This window comes from Grampus griseus (genome assembly GCF_964374135.1).
Source record: "Grampus griseus genome assembly, chromosome: 5".
Lineage (NCBI taxonomy): Eukaryota > Metazoa > Chordata > Mammalia > Artiodactyla > Delphinidae > Grampus > Grampus griseus.
Genome location: NC_138998.1, coordinates 83,353,333 through 83,373,729, shown reverse-complemented (window position 1 = coordinate 83,373,729; position 20,397 = coordinate 83,353,333). Strand labels below are relative to the sequence as shown.

The window sequence follows — 20,397 nt, the reverse complement described above, 5'->3', positions numbered from 1 at the left end:
TCTTTTTCCTATTTTCTTGAATATGCCTGAACACATGTGTCCAGTATAAACCTACAATTGCACGGCCATGTCTACGTGTGTTTCCAATTCCAAACTATCTTCAAAATGGTTCAGCTTTCTAGAAACACAGCCATATAATTTGTTTGATTTGAAAAACTGCTTGGCAAATGCACGCAGGTCGTAATGGCAGGTAACAGATCATTTATTGAAGTGCTGAAACAAACAGAAAACAAAGTCCAGGACACGATCTCAGAGCAGCACTTCCCTTGTGAGATCCTCTCAGCTGAGGAAGGACTGAGTGAGACAATAATAAAACAAATACCCGTAGGCTTTTCAAACAGTAACAACCCGCTCCAGGTTAGCAGCATTTCTGGACCTTGATGGTACAATGATGTCCTCAACCCTTGCTTTCAGACACTGGATTGCTCCTTGAGTAGCCTTTATCATTTCCCCCCTAAGTTTTGTTGAAGATGTCCTTGAAATTAGATCATATTTGTTCCTGACAAAGCATATGCATGTTGTGGCATCACTCTAAAACCAAGGATGGGTTTTAGCTCTATGAAGAAAAAAAATTCCAACAACCTTTCATGCTGAGATTTCTCATGCTAGTTCTCAGCACAGAAGTGATTTTTTTTTTTAAGTTGCATAAAGCCTAGCAAGGTTTAAGTTTTCCCAGCAAGAAGAAAGTGTTTTTCAGCTGTTAAATTTTTCAGATGCTTTTTCTGAATTTGGATACAACTCAAAAACATGTTTGTTTTAAAATGTAAACCTTTTTATGTACAGAGGTTTGCATATAGAGAAATGCTATTACTATGTTTAAAGGTACTTGCTTTTGAAATAAGGAAGTCATGGGCACTTAAATATAACAAACTGAACGTTGCTTTATGGACATTTCGTTAGGCACTAACATAAATACGATGTTCTGGAGGACCACGGAGCACACGTTTGCTGGCAGGATCACTTATGACACTGGAAGTGGATGTATTTCCATGTGAGAGCAAATGGTGGCCAGGTTTGGACTGAAGAGCATCCTTACAGTCAGCTGGTGTGCTTTCCCAAGACCCTTCACTCCAGTTGCGTGGCACTTCTTGGCCCTAACTTGCTTGATTCCTCAGCTTGTTGACTGGGCCAAAGTTGATACAGCATATGGTATTTTAAGCACAAAAATGAAGAAACACATTGAGGTCTCAGCAGAGAGGCAGAGATGAGGGTAAATCATCAGAAGGCCTGCTGTCTGCCTATTTAATGGGTCTAGTCACTCTTCAATTTTAAGCACATTGTAGATATGTTGAATAGGAAAATATATTATCTTTATCTACCCATTTTTTAAAAAACATTTTTATTGAAGACTCACAGTAAGAAGTTCATTTTACATTGTGATCCAGTGATTGTTTACATATATACATGGAGATACACAAACACACACACACATACACACACACACACACACACACGTGTGTGTATTCCAGAGACAGAAGGTAACCAATCTACCCACATTTTAAATCTTAAGATTCTTTGTAATTCTATTGAGTATTTTTAAAAATTTTATTTTATTGAAGTATAGTTGATTTACAATGTTGTGTTAATTTCTGCTATACAGCAAAATGATTCAGTTACACACACACACACACACACACACACATATATATATATATATATACATTCTTTTTCATATTCTTTTCCATTATGGTTTATCATAGGATATTGAATATAGTACCCTGTGCTATACAGTAGGACCTTGTTGTTTATCCATTCTAAACATAATAGTTTGCATCTGCTAATCCCAACCTCCCAATCCGTCCTTCCTCCCCCCTACCCCCACTGAGTATTTTATTGCTTGGAAAGTTGAATATCAAGGATTAGAAATTCAGCACACTTCAAACTTCTAATCAAGTACTTTCCAAAATTAAGAAAAGTACCTGATCTTCTGGTTTAGTCTTTGAAATGCCAACAAAATTTATCCTTTCCCTTATTCATTCATAATTTATTTATTTATTCATTCTCCAAACATTTATTGACAGCCTACTATATGCCTTACACTATAAACCTGCAATATTTCTAGGCCAGTTACTTCACAGTTGCTTTAGAATTTATGGCAGTGCTGGCCAGATGGTTCTTGAAAGGGAGAATCTTCCAGAGTAAAACAACCTGTTCATAGTGCTTCCTATCTAGCAACTAAGAGCCCTGATAGCATCTCTCCTAACCTCTTATTATGGTTCTAGTATAAAACCATAATCTGTTTTTATTTACTTTTCATATTTAACCCTAATTTTAAATGTTGAGTGCAAACATGAGACTTTAAGAATATTTGAAAATAACTTTGCCATAATAAGGTCTTCCTCACATCTTACATGATACATAGAGAATATTTACACAAATTTTCCCATGTTACTGATATGCAGAAAACTGACTTACCTACTTTATAGTGATTATGAAAATAAATGAGCTAAAGCATGTGAAGTTCTAAGAAGCAGAGTAAATAAACATTATTATACTAGAACCACCAGAGACAGTTTGTCTGCTCCCCTCTTGATGAGGGCAGTATATGTACAGTAAGAAGACAGGTTCTAAATATTTATTACTAGACCTTCTTCAGGTGGGTGTGTCCTTCTATTGCAGTAGAAACCATTATATAAGTATAGAGCTGGAGCCCAATTCAATTACTTACATGGGTCTTCCAGAAAATGGTTAAGGCCAGGGACTTAGAAAAATGCAGAAGACTGACAATACACACAGGTGGAGGAGACATGAGTCTCTCTCCTCATCATGTAGGTCATAATTCAAGGTCATGGAGTTGCTACGTTTTAAGAGTAAAATGTTTTGAGGCTTTTAAGAGAATTTTAAATGAATTAACTTTATTTTGGGAACTATGATTTGGGCATTATTAAAATATTACAATTGGATATAGTTTCATAAACATAATTATAGGCCACCTTTTCAAAAGATCTTAATAACTCAATTTTTTTATGGGTACAGTCAGTTGTCTGTTTAAAGTTATTACATCTTCCAAATCATGTTACTTTGCACAAATGACAAACTGGCATGTGCATATCAACACAGAGAAAGAAGGAACTGCTAAGGTCATGTAAGTAGGGACATGGCAGGCTTCAAGCACGGAGGCCAAAGGCGCCAGAAACATGGGCAAACAGCTTAAAATTGTCCCTTCTTTTGTTTGTGCATTGTTTCTATATGGAAAATTACATTTCTCTGAGAGTATATGTGTAAATATGCATCTGCTAGTATTTTGGCAACTCTAAGTTACCTAAATTAGTTTTGATCAACACTGTCGGATTTTTAAACCCACCAACGTAATAAAAGCAAGTTTAAAAAAACACAAACAAATCCTACAGTACATTGTGTGCTCTGCTGTTCCAAGCCTCAGTTTCAAGACAAAAGGAGAGCGAGACTTTGTCATTTGCTAGCTGTTCATAATCAAGAGAAGATCTGCCAGACAAGCTCTTGGAGGGCTCTGTCTGTCTGGACCAGGTATATACTGCAATACACAAAGGGCTTTGCAGGGGGAGAAAAATGAGTGTTCATGGACAATGATGCAGCTTTCTTAATTAAGATTTTCATTACTGATACATACATTAAGTTCTGCAACTGCAAGAGCCAAAGCACTGTCATGTGCAGGTAGATGTCCCTGATTCCACCTTCAGGCAGTAAAGCTAAAACATATTAAATGTGCACCCAGCAAATGTTGTGGGAGCCAGGAGAGCTCCAGAAATATTTCTGTTGAATGCAGAGAGGCCCCATTAAAAGCAACTTTGTAATGCATCTAATAGGCAGGAGAAAAGCCCATACCAACAAACAGTGCACGCATGTGTTCCTGTACGGGACTGCTTTGAGGGTCCAGCCACAGACAAAGGTAGCTGTAGCTGACCTAGAAATAATCTTTACAATCACATCAATAGCTCAGGCCTGAAAAGGACCTTTGATCTTTAAGGTTTTTTTAATGCCTATTGTTGAGAAAGGAAATAAATGACTGATTTGGGGTAGTTTTTGGAAGATGGTAAAGACTCCTGTCCACAGCTGGCCTTGACTCTGTCCCTTTGGGTCACTCAGTCTGTTTTCCCTGGATCCTCAGGCTGGTCCACAAGTCAGTGTGATCTGCCAAGGGTGTACTGTTCCCATGGAATAATCTGACTGTGGTGTGGGGAAATCTTTCTTCTTAGATCAAGTTATTTTTTGCTAAGAGATGAGAGGAAAGTAAACCCCTGCACAATCCTAGAAATGGATGAATATCTAGAGTATGTGTTTTCGATTACATCTTAACTAAAGCCTAACTCGTTTTAGGGTTGCTGGCACTGTTAATGTGCACCCAGCTCTCCCTTGTTTTTCTGGCTTCTAATTGCATCCCTTCCTGTTTCAAAGTCTGTGTCCCTTTGTGGGGCTACCCAAAGAGTTCCTGTCTCCTCTCTAAAGAAAGCCTCTATCTCTTGGTCATTACCAAAGAGGAAATGATTATTAGACACTGAACTTCATGAAAGATCATTGTATCACAGCAGTCAAAAATTATACATTAATTTCCTATTAGGTAAAAGCATTTATCTGGAATTTAAATGTAATCCCTCATCTTCTCAGAAAGAATAAACCAGAATCCAATATCAAAATCACTCAAAAGGATGTCTTTAAAGTGTTTTGGCTATAGTTCTTTCTTGTTTGAGGAAAAGGGGAAAATTCCCAATAATAGTGGCCAGTAAGATTTCTCTTGGATTCCTGCACCAAGATTCAAATCTCTGAAGTAGTTTTCTGGATGTTAGTGTACATTTCTGAAATTCTTTTCCTAGGTATATCAGAGAGTTGGAGTGGAGTGGTGAACACACAGCCTACTGTGAGGTGGCTGACCTCTGTACCAATTCTAGATGAGTGATGTTAATGACTGGTGATAATAAGATGATCAAGAAATTGACTCTTCATAAATAGAGATAGACAGATAGATAGATATAGACACATTGTCAACAGATACTTCATGCATTTTGGGAAAACTAAACAGTATTAAGGTTCTTCCTAAGCTTCACTGAAAAGTGCTATTATAAAACTGGTAGACTGGTAGTCATATAGGCTCAAACACATTCTAGAAAAAAAGCCTACATTTTCTTACTCTTCTCCACCACATTTTATGACTGTGGTGTCCCCTTTTGCATCTTCATGTTCATCCTTTTGTTGTTCATTGTGGTTATCACTTTCACAGATTTTTTTTTTTGGATTTTTAAAAGAATATATATATGTATAACTGAGTCACTTTGCTGTACAGAAGAAATTAACACAACATTGTAAATCAACTATACTTCAATAAAATAAAATTTAAAAAAAACGGGTAGAGGAGTATGTGGAATCTAATGGTAAAGAACTAATGTAGTGGACACTATTTAAGTCTGATGATGATGGAGAAAAGCAGGGGAAAAATCCCAGAAAATGATTCTAACTAGAGACTTCCTGTTACTTCTCTTATGCGTCCTTGACTAGCTTGTAAGGACCAGAAAGAAGGACATTGTTAGAGGATTTAAGAGTAACTTTTACTCAAATTCTGTCATGAGACACAGGCTTCTCTCACCCAAAATACAGGGTTAATTTTAAATTAGAGGTGATAATTATTTTCCATGTACTAAAAGCCTAGAAATTTCCAGGAAGGAACTAAAGGTGGAATCAGTTTTACCCTACCAAAGTGTGAGAGGTAAGGTGGTCCATTTTAAATAATCTGGAAATGATTCTCTGAACAAGGTAGGTATGCCTGATTTGTCTTCAATAAGCTCACATTAGAAGAAATGAGAAATAACAGAGACTACAGAAAGAGTGCATAAAAGAAGAATCCAACGAAAGAAAAAAAACCTTAATTTTATCACTACAAAGACCTCCTGTGCAAGAGAGTAGAAAGACTCTTTGAATAAGTAGGTGGCATATGTACCATACATATATATAATGTATACCCTATATACACACCTTTGCCCAGCTTTAAATTGGCAACCATGTTTGGGGAAGAAAAGAAAAGGGTGAGAAAGAACATGAGGAAGACTCAACGTTAATTAATAACACTCAACATTAACCATCATTACTGGGTCCCTGTTTGGCCTCTGAGTATAAGCTATGTTATAGAGGAAGGGGTATAATATGTGACGTTTTCTAAGGGCATCATTAAGAAAGCCAGACATTCGGCACTCTGAGTTGGCAGAGTGGCAGTGTGGCCTCTAACTGCTCCAGGGGCATCACTGAAACCTAGCTCGTAGTCATGTGCTCCCACCTTGGGCAGTTTCACTGCTCAGGTAGAGGAGTCATATACTAGGCCTGGGTCCTATCATTTGCCTTAGCTTGTGGTTGGTTTAAAGGAGCTTCTGTACAACCTTGAACATGATTGCCTCTTTTCTGCTTCCTTTCTGGACACTACCTAAGGATTTAAGGCACTGCATACGACTTTCAGACATGGTTTTCTGTTAAAGAGGGAGAAAGGATGCCCCGAAGCACGTGCCATCCCTTATCACCTGCAAATGAGCTTTTTGTGCTGAAGGAATGCTCCAATTACCACTCAGAACAGCGCTGCACAACTCCTGCCCCTCTGAGAAGCTTGGGGTACACACTCCGGGAATCAGATGCTCTCTATCCCCAAACACAGGGAAGATGCTCTGTCAGTCTGCACCGTGAAGGGCAGGGGCTGATGCTGTCAGTGTGGCATTTCTGCCTCTCTAGCGTCTTTTACTTTCCCTGAAGTTGCTGATAAATATTCCATTTCATTAAGTATGTAGTAATACACATGGGAGTCAGAGAGAGAGAGAGAGAGGGAAAGGTGGAGGACACGGATGACATGGCCTCTAGCACTTTATTTATGAGAACATCCAGAAATCTCTATCTACATCTGGTAGAAGAATAGTGTCAATTCTGCCCTGGAGACATGGATCAAGCAATGTTGCCAGTGTGTATTTTTCCCTTCCCAATAATTGACTGATTCTAGAGTCTGATGGCAGAGCTCAGATGATCATTTTCACATTCATGCGAGTGAACAATTAGCCTGCCGCTTTGGGGGAGGGTGATGTCAAATAAACATGAATGTATGTAACCAAGGGAAGTACTATCAGTGCCTCACCCAGGAACTCCGCGGGTCCCCTGAGTAGTGCTTTTCTCCCCACAGCTTTCGCTGGGAGGGTGGTGAGGGTGTGGGCTGCGTGCAGAGCACAGGAAACAGTGCTGGGGGTGACCTCACAGGGCCTGAGGAGCACTGCCTTTGAGCAGAGGATGAGACTAAACAGCTAAACACTTGTGAGGCTGCTCATTTGCCCTTTCCAAGTTTTACTGTATTATTCACCTTTTCATTGTTGACTTATACCTACTCTTAAAATATTAGGGATATGCAGCAGAAACTAACACACCATTGTAAAGCAATTATACTCCAATAAAGATGTTAAAAAAAAAAACAACAGAAAAATCAGTGAAAAATTCAGCCAAAAAAAAAATATTAGGCATATGTCACAATATTTTCCCCAGTTTTTTTAAAATACTTTCTACCATAGTGATTTTTATTTTCATGTAATAAAATTTAATACATTTTTCTTTAAGTTTTCAGACTTGATTGTATGCTTGGAAAAAGCATCTCATACCCTCAGTACGAAAGTCTTCACTTATATGGCAAAAAGTTCAATTGACAATTACAGAATTAGTGAAGATGCAGAGAAATGGGCAGCCTCTTTCTTTGCTGGCGGGGGTATATATTGATACAGTTTTGTTGCAGGACAGTTTAGCAGTAGATAAACTTTACTTTGGCAGTTCCACTACTAGAAATTTATCCTAAGGAAATAATCAGGCAAGTGAATTAAAAAAAAAAAGCACACATGTATAGAGATGATTACTGTAGCATTGTTTGGTTAGAAAAAATTTCCAAATATCCTAAATGTCCATCAATAAGTGACTAATTCAATAAATTACCCTCCACTGGAGTACAATGTGGCTGTCAAAAAGATAATGTAGATCTATATTTATTAACATGGAAAATGCTTATTACAATGTTGAATAAAAAAACAAGATTACAAAACAGCCAGTAGATTTTCCTTTCATTTTGAAAAGAGAAAGACAAAGAGAAAGAAAAAGAGACAGATAAATAGATATGTTTGGAAATATATTCCCCAAAGTGTTACCAGTGGTTATCTCTGGGCAGGGAGATTTTTGAATGGATTTTTTTTCTTTTATATCATCATTGTAACAAATGCAAACCAAACTAAATGTACACTTTAGAAGTAAAAATTAGAATTTTAACCTTAGGGGAAAAAAGCTTAAACTCCGCAACAACTACTTAAAAATTCAAATATGAGTTTCATAGTCTTAGCAGTTAGTAACTCTCTTAATAGGGTGACCATTCTCTTGAATGGGTGGCATCATTGCCTGCCTCAAGTTTCCTCCAAGTTTGACAATTCAGGTGACACATAGTTCTCACCTTAAAAGACTTTAAAGTATAAAAGCTCAAATACTGGAAATAACCCAAATATCTATACCTAGAGCATAGTTAGGAAAATTCTGGGGATTTTATATGATAGAAAATTATTCAGACATTATGGTGGCATTTACAAAAAGTATGTAATTACACTGAGAAGCACTTGTTAGTAACAAAAATAGGATACAACCCTATATGTACAGTGTATGCCCAACTATGTTAAAATTCAGAGAAAAGACTAGAAGGTGATCTAAAAAATTGTTCATAATAGCTTTTTTCTATTTAGTGGGATTGTGGATGTTTTCTCCATACTCTATACCTTCTTAATATTTTACAATAAGTGTGAATTATAGAATCATGAAAGAAGTAAATATTAAAAAAATACAGCTGCTTTGCTCAGCCGCTGCCAAATTTTACCCCAGATGTATCTGCAATTTAGGTTTGAGTCAAATGGTCCTAATGTCATTTCCTAAAGGGAATCTAGCAGAATGGAATGTGTTCAAATAAAGGAGAGCTGTCATTACCACCACCTCTTTGTAAGCCACCGCTTTATAATGCTTAGAATAATCTGAGTGAGGAATCCTACTGCTACTGGAATTAGGAATTTCCATATTCTTCAGGTCTTCTTCATATCTTGTCTTACATTACCAGAAGCTGGAATTTAGTTAGTCTATAGCACTCTGGAACGTCTCCAGGTCTGGAAGCTGTTTTGGAAGCTGATGGTGTAGGCCACCATTAGGAATGGAGGCTCATCTACTCATTTCAAGTGGGAGTTCCCTTGAATGACAAGGGTGAGCTGCTATATAAGGTCTTCTATAGATAATTAGCTTTCTTTTTCTTATTTTTTTCTTCTCTCTCATCTACCCACTCTTCTTCTCTCCATCCCTCTTTTAAATAAATTGCCTTTCTGTATAGTTAGAGGGAAGCTTTTAAAATTTAGAGAAAATTCACACGGTACCAATACCACGCTTCAAGTAGATGATCTAATTGCTCCTAAATGACCGTATTTTAGCAAAATGATGATGGGAGAAATCAGAATTGTCACTCGTATTTGTATGATGCATATTAGAGGCTTGGCAATAAGGCAGACGTAGACATTTTGTGAGAAGGCAAGAAAATAATTGGATAACGCCAGGATGGGAGGAAGGAACGGGCAGAAGAAAGAAAAGTAATGACATGGGTTTCTGTGTCTTTTGGTAAAGGTTATCTAATCACCTGTTCCTGGCCTTGTGGACTAGATGGCAGCCTTTAAACTTCACCAGACTGTTTTTTCTGTACCAAACATAGTGCCTGGTGCAATGTAGGTACTCACCAGATGCTTAGAGAACTGAACGGAGCCCTTTCACTGCCTTTTCATTCTGGCCTCTAATAGAACCAAAACGAAGCTAAAAACTCTAATATCTTTTCATGTACATTAGGTAAAGCTCCATCCTAATTTGAACTCAAGTGCACATCTCCTCTGAGCTTCCACCTTCATCACTGAACTGCTTCATCACTGAACTGCTGGAGAAAATCACACAAGACAGACAGGTACCACATTAACCCACCAGGCTCACCTAGACCTTCCACACTGCCAAGGAGAATACTGCTGTTTTTCTGGCTAACCTATTGCCCATTTGTCCCAAGAACTACTTTAAACCTCTACTTTCCTCAAATCTCCTCCTCACTTATTCTTAGCAGGACCTTGCTCCCTAGGAGCCATCACTTGGGAAACCTCTCAACTTCTCAGTACCAAACGTACGCATGGCTCGCATCTATCCCTACCGTTCCTTCTTTTTTCTTGTAACTATGGAAGAGATGTCCCTACTTCTCTCCTTCCACTTGTGCTCAGGATTCCATGTCTCTGTCCTTATCAGGAGTCTTCCACTACCAATCATCCTATCCTCTTGTCTCTCCTATACACTGAATCTCTCCTCTCTACTGTATTCTCCTAAGCATATAAAGATGCCAGTATCTCCATTTTTTCCCCCAAATTTTTGACCTCACTCCCCCATTCCAAAGATATTATACTAGCTCATTTTCTTTTCCTTTACAGTAAAACTTCTAAGACTGATACATATTTGCTGCCTTTGTTTCTTCACTTCTTACGCTTTCCTCATCCTATGACGAATAAATTACTGCTTCTACCTCTTCAACAAGCCACCTTTTGCTAAGGTCAACAATAATTCCAGATTAATATATTAAGTGATATATTTTTCAGTCCTTAACTCACTTGACTTCTCAGTGGTCGCTACTGACCACTCTTTTTGAAACACCTTCTTCTCTTGGCTTCTGTGCCAATGTTTTCTTATTTTCCTACTACCTCTTAGCCGTTCCTTCTGAGGATATTCACAGCCTCATTTTTCTCTACCAGCTGATTAAATATTAAGAGTTCTTCAAGTCCCAGTTGGGGCCTTCTTCTCAATCTAACCTTGCCCCTAGGCAATTATCATCCATGCCAACAGCTTCATTCGCCTTTGCTTTACTTCTGAATTCCAGTTGTATATATTCCTCTGCCTACTCAATATGATCACTTATCTCTATCAAAAGCATCTGACACTAGACATTTTAAAAACAGATCTTATGATCTTTTCTCCACCCCAGTTCTCCTCTCGTGTTTCATATAACCCTGAGTGGCACCATCCTCCATATTGTTTTACAAGCATAAAACCAGTAGTCATAGTTGCCACTTCTTTCTCCTTCATCTCCCTCATCCAATCCATAAGAAAATCCTGTATATTTTGCTTCTGAATTATCTCTTGATTCCATTTATTATTCTTCTATTCCCTTTGTCACTACCCTAGTCTATCTCTTGTCTGTTCTATTACAGCAGCCTCCTTACTTTTGCTCCTTCTAGACCATTTACCATAATGAAACTAGCTTGATCTTTATCTTTAACTTTTAATCTCAAAATTATCATAGTTTATCATGCAATTGTAAGAGATAATACAGAAAGATCTGGTATACCCTCTACCCCTCTATTATTGATATATTGGCCCAATATAATATCTTGTTTAACTATGGTACAATATCACAGTCAGGCAATTGACATTGGTACAATCCATCCACCTTATTCAGATTTCACTCATTTTGCATGCACTCATGTACGTGTGTGTATGTAGTTCTATGCTATTGTATCCTTATGTATAGATTTGCATGGTCACCACCACAGTCCAAATACAGTTACATATAAGAATATTCTGGCCTACACTTTTACAGCCACAGTCAGCTCCATCTCTCCCCCACTCCCCAATCTCTGATAACCACTAATCTGTTCTCCATCTTTATAATTTTTTCATTTCAAGAATCCTATATAAATGAAATTGGCTTTTTCACTCAGTGTAACACCTTTGCTGTTAATCCAAGTTGTTGTACATACCAAGAGTTCATTACTTTTGAGTGCTGAGCAGTTCCATGGTATGGTTGTACTACAGTTTAACCGTTCACTCATTGAAGGACATTTGGGTTGTTTCCAGTTTTGGGCTATTATGAATAAAGCTGCCATAAATTTTGATTTTTGTGTGGATATGTTTCTGCTTGTTTGGGATAAATGTACAAGAGTAGCATGATCTTTTTAGAATAAAAAGTTGATCATGCCACTTTCATTCTTAAATTTGCTTTCCTATTGCCCTGAGGCAAGTCCTTAATATGGCCGACAAAGATCCTGATATTATCAGGCCCTGTATTATCTCTTCAGCCTCAACCTGGCTGCTTTTCACCTCATTCTCTCTATTCTGCTACATTCAGGGCCTTCATTCATGCTGTTCCCTCAGCCTGGAAACCTCTTCCACCACCTAATCTCACTTCTTATTTTACATCTTCAGATGTCAGCTCAATGTCACTTCCTCAGGGAAGCTTGTACTGTACTTCCAGACTCACTTATTAAATATTCCTCTCCTATATTTACTATTATTATTATTAAGTATTCCCCTCCTATATTTGTTCTTAGAAAACCTGGCATTTTAATGTCATAACAGAAAGCACAGTTTGCAGTTATAAGTTCTTTCATGTGACAGTTTGGTTAATATCTGTCTTTCATCCCCCAAATTATAAACTCCAGTAGGGCAGAGACCATGTCTGTTTTGCTCATTATTATACTTTCAGCACTTAGTAGACATTTACTTTGTGTTTAATGAAATTCAGCCAAGGCTTTTAAGACAGATAGTCTTGGATTCAAGTTCTATCTCTATCACTTCCTAGGCATTCTTGGAAAAATTACTCAAACATACAAAATCTCCATTTTATCCTCAAAATTAGGATTATAACATCATCTATTTAATAAGAGTAGTTTAAAAGGTTAAATCATATAACCATTAATAGTATTTTGTCCAGTACCTAAAGAAAGGCAAGCACTCAACAAATGTTATTTCTTATTATTATTACTAGTTTAACAAAAGATAAGAGTTTTTGTATTTTTTTTCCCAACTAGGTTTTAGTCCATTATCTTCATTTCTTGCTTGTTCCTGGGATTCTGATTCTGGTAACTTTGAGAGTCTGAAAAGGATCCCTTAGTTTAGGTCTCCAATAATTCTATGACTACTGGTTTCAACCTCAGGTATGTCCCCTTAGGCAGATGAGAGCCTTATTTGGCCTCTTGGCTCTGGTTCACATTTTCATCTTACTCAATATTTCCTCTTCTTGTTTTCCAGCCTGTGGATCTTAGGGTTTATAGGAATGCCTCTTCCCCACTCCCAGTTTCCATAGGGAAGCTTTCTAAACATATCTTGCCTCTGGCCTCATTCCTTATACTTCTCCATGGAGGAAAGTCATCATGTTGGTAAGACAGTCCGTGGTCCATGTTTCTCAGTTAGGTGGAACTGATCTATCAAAGTTTATAAGTACGGGAATTTAGACTTTCTTCTTCCTTGACTACTTAGACTAGGGGGAGTTAGTGACCTGGAAAAGTGTTGTTCTTATGCAGACACAAATTTTCCCCTGGGAGAATGGGAGTCAGTGAGCTCTTTTTACCTCTCATACTAAGTTACATCTGTCCACCCAGACTCTGGCAAAAATTTTGGTTCCTCAGCCATCAGTTCTTTTGTCTTATTTTCCAATGGGTTTAGAATTTGAGTGGGGAAAAACAGTGCTATTTATTGTACCCCTCTAAAGATTCCCACACTTAGGTTTATGCTTTTTCTTGGAATACCATTCCTTTATTCTTCATCTTGTTTACATTCTATCCATTTTTCAAGACCCAGCTAAATTGCATTTTACATGAAGTTTTCCAGCCCTCAAGGCTCTCTTTCACGAATGAAATCCTATAGTACTTATTGGAATGTTTCATTCCTTTTGGAATTGTTATTTATCATTTGCTACGCATATGAACACTCAATAGTACGACTTCTTTCCTTACTCAATTTTAAGTTTCTTAAGAGCAAGCAAGGGCAATGTCCCAGTTTATGTTTTAACTCTCCACTAAATATGATTCCTTGTATATAATAAGTACTTATAGCTTATGGGATGATTGTGTTTAAGGCTGGCCTACTAACCAGGCTTTGATTTGAAGGCCCAAGTTACAATTGATATGGCTTAGTGGCTGGATGGCTCCTGAAGGGTTAGGGTTAGGGTTAGGGTTAGTGGTGGCAGTGGCCTAAGAAAGAAAGGTTAATATGAGTGTGTCCCTCAGATGTGTATCAGTGTGTTTTCCTTTTAGTAATATACTCTCCCCACTTCCTTTATGAAAAGCATATGGAAAGCATGGCCTAATAGGTAGAAAGGCTAAGAGAAGTGCAAGCAGAGGGAGGTAATGCTCCTGGCTGTGGTAGGCTGGTCTGCAGAAGTGTTTTGATTCTCTGAATTAGTCAAAAGATTGAAAAAAATAGCCACTACTACTACAGGAAAAAAAATGAGGAGGAAGGGTCCTGAAAATGGTATCTGAGCAATGAAAGACAGTGAATATTTTAAAGATCACTGAATTTAATTTATTCAACCTAAATGCATAAAAGTACAGGTGGGGACATTATTTATGCAGGTATATGCAAATCACTTTATAAAATAGGCAAAGCCCTTCTGCTTTTTATAAGTTGCCAAGGTGGTTCCTGATATTTTAAAAGCTCTGCACCTTTAATGTAATTTCCTAAGAGTTGGAATCCCTCTGTCGGAATCATAGTCATTGTCAGAGCAAGTTTATTTTTTTTCTCTCCTCTGGGACATTGACAAGGCTCTCATAACCATCACAAAAAGAGTGGTTTCCACAGCGATGTGACTGGAAAAAATCACTTGGAAATCACAGAGGAGCAAGTCACAATGTTCAAAGCAGAGAACATAGGCTTTGAAAACATGAACCCATCTGACCTCTTGAATTTAGAACAGTGAATTCCTGAGCTCTGAAACATGGGGCCCGGCTGTGCATGCCATATTGGTGCTATAAGACTGGCAGTAGGTTGGCTGTGGCATGGTCTATTTCAAACTCCTTCACAGTGCCCAGTGTTGCATGTTCCCAGATGACATTTGGTTGGCAGAAGCCGGGCCTCCAAAGCTGGCAGTCTGGAACGCAGCCCACTGTGTTTTGACAAACACATAATTGACCATCTGATCACCAGCCTACGTTCTGCACTCAGGTCACTGAAGGGACCTGGGCTTTCAATAGGTCTCTACTCCTTATCTTCTTCATCTCCTCAGACCTTTCTCCAGAAAGTAGTACAGAGAAGACTTAAACACACCCACAGACATCCTCTCATTTGCAAAAAAGAACATGGTACATGCAACATAAGCTGTTGAAAATTTCCTTTAAATTGTCCTGGCAGCCCAAAGTGAACAAGAGAAAAGCACACTTATGGTGAACTCTAATTCAGAAAGAAGGAACAAATATACTGCATTGTTTCAATACCCGGCTGTGCATAAGTTGCAATTCAGCTCAATGGCTTGGAACTTCTCCTCAGAAAAGGGCAGCAGTGGGAAAATGATAGGAAACTGGGGCAATGATTGACTTTAGGGGGATATTATTAAGAAATGGTTTCATTTTCAGGTGAAAGAAGAGAAAAGCAGGACACTGGCAATGTCCTCTCCTTTTCTGCCTGCCACTCCCCCAAGGCCACTATGGGAGAGAGACACACACATCTCTGGAGAGCGGTAGGTCAGACTCAAGTTGAGGTCTCTGGTGAAGGTCCCATAAAGGTCTATTTTGGCCTGAAATTTGGCCCCAAACAACACATCATCCTTTCTCCTAGAAGGCAAGGATTATGCACGGGGCCAAGCCAGGCTGGCATTAGGCAAACGTCAATGTCTATGTCAGCACTACCGAATCGCCCCTCCCCTCCACTCCCAGCCCCACTGCACAGTTCAGGCCCTTGGTTTTCATCTATGATCTGGTCTCCCTTTTCTCAGTCACCAGAATGCTCTTCTTCTAAAACATAAATCTACTTAAAATCCTTCAAAGCGTCCCCAAGCCTGCTGCTTCCAGTCCAAACTTCTTTGCTCGGCATACAAGGCCCTCGTGATCTGCCTCTTGCCCACTTTCAATCACCAAGCTCTAGCCACGAACTCAGGATGAGGCTGCTGCGCAGAGACCTTCTGACTTTCCTCTGGCTTTTTTTCTGATTATGATCCCCTTTTGCTTTCCCCTCCTCCCATCCACCTGGTAAACTACAATTCACGCTTTAGACTTTCAGGCCCAGCTTGGGCACCTCCAACATACGGGCGGGTGCTCCTTTCTTGTTCCCCTCGCTACATCTTGTATATACCTCCATTCCAGTGCCTATCACATGGCATGGCCTTTATTTACTATATATCTCCCCTACTGGACTGTGAGATTTTTAACAATGGGGAGCATTTCTTATTTATATAGCAGCTTTAGGAACTGAGCATAGTGACCAGCTTTCCATAAATGTTTGTTGACTGAAAACTGAACGAAGAGCTGTGCATGATAATCAATCAAAACCTAAGCCAAGCAGTAGTATTAGCTTCTAGAAGCAGGTAGGGGCCTACTAGCAATCTAATGAAGGCAGAAGACCCCAGCAGTAAGGCACTTTAGATGGTTATCACAGGGTGAAAGGAAGAGTGAGGGATAGAGGGTGCGATGGAGGAATGTCTTATTAACAGAGAATGTAGGCAGTTAATTTTCAGCCTTTTCAACATTTAGTTTTCAATATGGAAAGGTGTTGTTCTGAGAATGAACCTTAGTGCGAACTGTAGAGAGGTCTACCTTTTAAGAACCTAGTTTCTCAAATAGGGAGAGTCTGCTATCTGCTTCAAGGCAGCATGGCAGGTTATAGAGGGCTCCTCTTTGCTCTACTAAAGATTAATGGGATGAAACACTTTTGGGGGAACATCTGGAAGCTATTCAGCTCCTATTGAAATCTGTGTCAAATCCAGACTGGGACTTTGGACTAAATGCAGTGCCGAGGAGAAAAAAGTTGAACAGGCAGAATGCTGCACCTGTCTGGAGGAGGCCATTAAAGAGGCACTAGGAGCTAGAGGCACTAGGAACTAGAAGCACTGGAGAGATAATGTTTTGATCTGTCCCCAAGGAACTTTTCTTCTCCCTTTGATGGGCACCTGGGGCACCACCTCTGGAGCCATCAGCTATGTCTGTGGGGCACTTGAGGACAGCAGGACTGTCATAGGCCCTGTCACCTTTGAAATAAAAGCAGTCTCAGGATTTGGAACAATCTAAGCAAGCAGGAAACCTGGCCTGGGGGGTGGGAAAAGGTTAGTGGATATGTGGATGGGCTATTAGCCCATTCAGGTCATTTGCTCAGCCTCCTCTCTGGTTAAAAATTGGGATCTCTCTAGAAGCTGTGAGATTGATGGTTGATATAGCATAGAATCAGCTTCACATTTTCCTATGAGCCAGAGACAGCCTTTCAATTACGTTTTTTATCTCAAAGGTCTCCCCTCGATTTCTAATCTGTGACCCAGGTCTCCAGGCTGCTGCACTGCTTATGTCTGAGGCTTGCCCTCCAGTGCTGACGTCATAATAGCTGAGCCGTGCGGGCAGAAGTGCACGGTGCTGATTCATCCCCGGTGATGTGAGGATTAACGCCTTGTCTAACACAGAGCTATTATGTGAACTGTTTTTACACAAAAGAACTGCAACAAAAATGATTTGCCAGTCAGAGGACTAGAAATATGCAGTGCTAGGTAACTGGAGTCGGGATGCAGAGACGTAAAGTGGTAACCACATGCATGCACGCTGACACCCGCTGAAGCACTGACAGACCCACTCTATCAACACCAAGAATGAGGAATAACAAGACTTGTCAGGGGCAGAGAGGACCCACCCCTGCTGTATAAATGCATTACACACAGCACCAGTCTCTGGGGATTTTAATCAATCTCCTTTCTCTGTCAAATAAATGTCACTTTAGACTTTAGCCTTAGCATCCTTTGGAAGATTCTGCTCCCCTACATATATTTGCAACTAGCTTCTAGGAATGTGAGTGGAAGCCACACGCAAGCAAAAGAGCCATGGGAACCTCCTTTCTGTGCAAATGATTGCAACACAAGAAATACCTCAGAGTGTGAAGGAGTCAGTGAAGATAGTATGCTGTGAATAAGGGACAGCGTTCACCAGAGAGTGAGAAGCAGCTGGAAGGATGCTGATAATATTTATCACGTGAGGTAACTGCCACTACCTGTAGCATCTCTTGGGTGGTGTCTCAGGTAGTGACTTTGATTATTTGGGCTCGTGGCCCCAGAATCTCTTTCAAGCAGCTCAAGGTGAAATTTATCCAAACCAACTCAGTGCAGCCTGATTTGGGCTTTAAATTATAAATGTTCTCTCTTTTCATCTGAAATCAAGTTGTTGTTGTTGTTGTTGTTTTCTCCCCAAATGACTTTCCATCTTTTCTAAAAAAAGAATGGCACCTTCTATAAACCTCCTGGCATATGATTTCTCTCTCTCTTTCTTTTTTTTTTCCTCTGTACTTTACTATTTCACACACAATTTTAGCCTAAATAACTAAAGTTTTGTACTTCAGTCTTGTACCTCCTGTAAAAGGATACTAGAAATTTTGTCCAAAAATGAAAGCTCTGATCTAGAAGTTGAAATTAAAAACTATTGGGCCTAGGGATGGGTGTATAACTGAAGAATAAATAATTGCCCATTGATTGACAGTGGAGCAAAAGCCCAACTGTGGCTGGTATCTGACTGAAGAATGTAAGCTGTAGTTTAGAAGAGCAGTGACTTTTGCAAACAGCAGCCGTGGCTGAGTCAAAGGAAGTCTTCATATAAGTCCAGTGGTTTGGGCTGCTGGTCTTTTCAGCCCCCTCATGATGGCAACTACTACAACCACCAACAGCATTGACTCCAAACACAAAAGAAGATAATACACACTGAAGAAGCACTGGAAACCACAACAATGCCAACTGGAGAACATGACAATAAAGACCCAAATTTCCCAAATCTGGTGCTTTTTTGAAAAAGAAAAAAACCACTTTTACTTACATAAAGAGAAGGGGCAGGCCACAGAATGACGGTCAAGGAACTGAAAATCAAAGACAAAACAAGGAATTAAAAATAAACCCAATGATACTGTGGAGAGAAGGAAAGTAAATCTAAGTTTAGGACTAATTTTAGGACTAATTTTAGGACTAAGTTTAGGACTAATAAGACAGGACTAATTGCTCCTAAAGCATGAGCAGTAAGAACCCATTTTGTCACCTGGAGCCCAAGAAAGAGGAGATTCAGCCTCGTAAAATTTCCAAAGGTGTGACCTGCTGCTATCTGACCAATACAGAAGGAATGCCAACCTCTTTCTTTGTCAGCTTCATTCTGATCGAAATCATATGAGCATTACCTAGAGCTGTGCTGTTCAATACAGTAGCCACTAGCCACATCTACCTATTTAAATTTAAAATATTTAAAATTTTAGTTCCTCAGTCTACTAGTCACATTCCCAGCGCTCCACAGCCACCTGTGGCTAGTGGCTGCCTTACAGATAGAACGTTTCTATCGCTGCATAAATATCTATTGGGCAGTACTGATGAGAATAGATAAAAGCTTTACTATGTAGTGCCTGACAGATCTTAGCTAATTTTGACGAAGATGAGTGAAACTGATAAACTTTGCTTCTTTTAAGGGTAGATTTAGTATGTTTAATGCCCAGAAGATACTCTGGGCAAATTCAAAGCCTCCATGTATTGTCAATTGTTAGCTGAGGACTGCTACTGCCTTGTCTACCCTGTCTCACCAGCCTAAGAGTGTCCCGTCTGACAAAATGATTTTAAACGAAAGCATTTGTCCCCCAAAATGCATTTCTAATAATGAAAACTTCAGGTTTGAGGGGAGTTGACCTTAACAGTTTCTCATTCTATATTTCAAGTCTGATAATTCTCCTTTGTAATCTTCAACACACAAGCCAAATAAGCGATTATGGGACTGGTCTGTTTGCCACTGTTTTGATAGCTTTTCTTACAGAAGAATAAAACTGAAGTAACAGAAGATCCAAGAGAAATTAATAAACCAAACAAGGATGCTGAGAAGACAAAGCAGGTCTCCCTACCCGACCCAACTCAAATATGTCAAGGACTTAACATACACTGATTGAATTCTTGTCTCTCTGACACCATGATTTTAGCCACTTCACATATGGCCTTCAGAAATATGAAAAACAAACTGTATTAAAAGAGATCAAGTACAAGGACCTGACTAAAGCATAGAATAAGGCTAAAGTAGAAAACTGGCAATTAGAGACTTCACTTCTCAGCAAGTTTTCTGGGAAAATGCACCATCATAGAGGTTCCTCCAAAGAAAAAGTTTTTCCTTTTATGGACAAGGTGAAACTCTGTTCCATGAACATGCAGGAGTGAAGTATGTTGTTCCCCTCTTTGGACAAGAAGAGTTAAGATGAAAATCTGCAGCCTGGACCGTAATGTATGCCAACACAAGAGAGGCTGGCCGTCTCCAATGTTTTTAAATTGTTTCACAAAATTGATGAGCTTAATGAAAATTTTAAGCAAGATAATTAACTTATGTATGATTCATTGAAAGTACACACAAACTTGAAATACGTACATATATATATATAGACCAACTAGCCTCAACGACTTTAAAGCTCTAA

At 39.1% G+C, this 20,397-nt stretch overlaps 1 protein-coding gene across 1 annotated transcript in view; it reads right to left on the bottom strand.

The window, feature by feature from the left end:
• ZBTB20 (zinc finger and BTB domain containing 20) overlaps positions 1-20,397 on the bottom strand; it is a 797,618-nt gene that overhangs the window by 147,892 nt on the left and 629,329 nt on the right. The window contains exon 5 of the mRNA XM_082654615.1: positions 18,783-18,822. The gene's annotated coding sequence lies outside the window, so the exon portion shown is untranslated. The remainder of the gene's footprint in view (positions 1-18,782; positions 18,823-20,397) is intronic.